The sequence below is a fragment of the Pagrus pagrus genome, assembly GCF_965226575.1.
Source record: "Pagrus pagrus genome assembly, chromosome: 16".
NCBI lineage: Eukaryota > Metazoa > Chordata > Actinopteri > Spariformes > Sparidae > Pagrus > Pagrus pagrus.
The window spans coordinates 17,047,103-17,050,646 of record NC_140200.1 but is presented as its reverse complement, the minus strand read 5'-3'; the positions used below and the strand labels follow the sequence as shown (position 1 = coordinate 17,050,646).

At 38.0% G+C, this 3,544-nt stretch overlaps 1 long non-coding RNA gene across 1 annotated transcript; it reads right to left on the bottom strand.

Annotated features, from left to right (window-relative positions):
• Window positions 1-446: 446 nt before the first annotated feature.
• LOC311271763 lies at window positions 447-2,009 on the bottom strand. Its single transcript, XR_014624471.1, has 4 exons — window positions 1,918-2,009; window positions 1,663-1,784; window positions 1,349-1,364; window positions 447-714 (listed from the first exon to the last, which is right to left on the bottom strand). It is a non-coding gene; the product is annotated as an uncharacterized lncRNA (long non-coding RNA).
• Between the last annotated feature and the right edge of the window lie 1,535 nt (window positions 2,010-3,544).

The following is a 3,544-nucleotide window of genomic DNA, read 5'->3' as shown; positions in this document are numbered from 1 at the left end:
ATTCTAGCTTCATAAGTGAAGGAATTAGCAAATATTTCCTCATTTTAGATTTTAATGCCTTGCTTGTCTTTGGCTGTTGGACTGTTGGCCGTATCCAAAAGAGACATTTACACAATGATCATCTTGTTTCTTCTCCTAATAAAATTGTTATTTTGACTGTTTTTCTGATGCTTTATAGACCAAATGATTCATCTATTGATGGAGGAAATGCCAGAATTGAATCATTTCCAAAGTGCTGCTTTACCAGAGACACGAGTACATTCAGAAACAGAAAGAAATAGGAAGAGTGTTCATTTAATAAATTGATCACACCAACACACACATTATTTAGATCTACTTATTATAAACATTTAACTCTGACTTAATGAAAAACAATGTTCTTGATCATCATCACCAATAAAATTACAAGCACATGTTCACTTAAATAACACCACAAAACAGAGACGGTCTTTTGTAATGCAGCTTTATTCAGCAGGATAGTTTTCACTATCAAGCAATTTTACATTTTTCAACATCAGTTAGAGCTGTGACTAAAGTCACTACATCTCAAGGGCTCCATGTTTACTCATCCAATTATTTCTTGCTTTGCAAAGCACAAAGATATAGCTCAAACTATATCTTCAAAATCAAGAACAGACTCAGTCTTGATAGTATCGCCTCAATTTATTGTCGTCCACTTTACCTCTGGATGTTCCCCATTTGTCAAAGCAGAATCTATACCAAGTTAGAAAAGGGGGAAAATAGAGAGGAATCAGTTAGTCAAATTATCAACAGAGGTCAATCAACACAATCTTAAAGGTATAGTTGGTAATCCTGTTCAGAAACACGTTTTGTTATACTGGGTGAAATGGTCTTTCCACCCTGAGAGTAGTCCAGACATAATGTGTTCAGAAAAAGGAACAAAATAAATCAGACCTCTGTGGCAGCTGCAGGCCTGTAAAAACTCTGACCAATCCCTCCCTCTCGGTCCGAGTTGAAAGAACCAATCAGATGCCTTCATGTCTCGTCCTGCCTGCACCCAAATCTTGCTAGCTCTCCAACATTACCAACTATACCTTTAAATGACAAATATTCAATAATTGAATAATTTTGCAATCATCTTTCAAGCAAAATCTGACAGAAATTCACTGATTCTAGCTTCTGAAATGTGTTGACTTGCTTCTTTACCCTTTAATATATCATCATGAAATTAAATGGGTTGGACAAAGTAAGGTAGTTGAAGACATCAACTTGGGATCTGGTTAATACTGATGCTTTCTATGTTTGATAGGTTTGAGGCATTTCATAGTCTTTTTATGTCTTTTATTTGTCTTTATGAAATCAACAGAAAATATTCAGCATTACTTACCTACTACCTCCGAGTACTAAAGGGACAAAAAGATGAAAATGACATAAATAAACAATATGTTAAGATCATGTTTGGAAATCTCTGCATTTAGAACATCTGCTCTCCAAAACTACTTAGTTTTAGGTTTATTATCTGAGATGCCAGGACTAAATAAAATATTTTAGCTAATCACAGAACTAAATGAAGTTGTATATAGTAAGTTAGTACAGTCAGGTTTAATTTGTTGATCTCAGACTAAAGTAGCCTGCTGTTTGTGTAAATCAGAGGTCAATCTGTTAACATCAACTCAGTATGTAGGAACACTTGTGACTTACTGCATCGGGACGGAAAGACGATACGTCCAGGTGGTGGAAGTTGAGGTTCAGAACTACTCTCCCCAGGTTCAGCCATGAGGACGACCAGCGTCAACACCAGAAAGACCATAACACACTTCATCCTGAGGAACAAATCACAATGGCCACATCCACAATTATTCACTGCCTTCATTCACCAGTGTCAAAGCTCATCACATCTCATCTAAAAGATTTTGCATTTATTAAAGTAACATCAGGATTAAATTGACATCTCACCTTTCCACAGCTTGTTTGTCAGAACCAAAAAAAAAACTGGTGTCACAGACAGCAAAGTGAGCACTGTGAGATCTAGAGGTGATGTGGACGTCTCTGCTGAGCAGTCGTGAGTTACCCGTCTCTTTATAAGGATGGAGACGGAATAATCTTATCCAGTCATTCTGTATTTCTCAATGTGTTTTCAATGTCAAGTTCTTCACATGGATGACAAGATGTTGATCTAATCTCACTTTGTCATGACGGGACATTTCACTGTTCTCACGGTCACACAAAGTTACACGACAATACTTATCATCCCCCGACCCTATGGCCTCACAAAGAAGAAGTTCTGTCCTATGACTGTTTATATGACTAAGAAGACAATGCATGATGTTTTTGCTAAGACAAGAAGTAATTTATTTGTTATATCAGCAAAATATCATCATATAAAACAACAGACACAAAACAGAGACAGCCTTTTTGTAATGCACCTTTTTATTCAGCAGGAATTTTTTCAACATCAAGTAATTCTGCATTTTTCTAAATCAATGGGAGCTGTTCCTGAGATCACAACACACATCTCAAGGGCTTCATGTTTACCCATCCAATTATTTCTTGCTTTGCAAAGCACAAAGATATAGCTGAATCAGTATTTTCAAAAAGAACACTGTTCACTCAAAAGAGCCGTCAGTATGATGCTGAGACTGATCATTGTCCACTGTAGGTGGGGGTCTTTCCACTCTTCTTTACCAAGTTGGAGAAGAGAAAAACAAAACATTCGATTTGAAAAACTTACAGACAGAGAGAGTCAAAAATGCAGCTTGATGCTTTTGTTTAAAGTGACCGAAAACATCTCAGACTTCACACAATTGAGCGACCTAGATACAATGTGTGGCGGGGAGTTGTGGGAGGTTCTTGAGGTCTATTTGCGTAAAGCAGTATCATCAGTGATATGTCACAGTGACACTGACTAACAGCCAGACAACAGCAGCCTGACACACAACACAAAAACACATGACTGCACGACTTTAAAGCCACTGCATGTGTTTTAATGTTGCTTAATTGGACCTCCTTTCAAACCAGTGTGGACGTGTACAAACTGACTGACACCTCCCTCGTCCTCCTGTTGGGTTGGTACAACTTTCCCTGTGATCATTTTTATTAGCACATTAAGTTCTGAGGACATCATAGAAGTCAACTTACACCTGACTGAAGGTCTTATCAACCACATCAATTAGAGACACCTGTGTGGATGGACAACGAGTGCCATCTGTTCTAGAGCTGCAGAGATTAGCTGGTTATGTCACTGTTTCATTTTGTGGGGGATTATTTGTGTTTTGGTACTTGGTGCTGTTTTCTGTTTTGCATGCAGAGGTGCACTGAGGCTGGGTGGAGTTTGCTGTCCCTGGAGTTGGGTTGCCAACTTTGTCACTATGAAATAAGGGACAAAAGGTGGCCTGCAGCAGCAATTGATGGTTTTGTCTGAATGTACAGTGTATTGTTTTAAGGCATTTGTCATAATGATAGCAGTTTTGCAGAGGAATAAAATAGCAGAGACTCAGAACGTGCACCCTCTGTGTGCACAAACAGTGGTGGGGAATAAATGCTTCACAATCTTATTCACTCAAACTATATATAAGTTGGATAA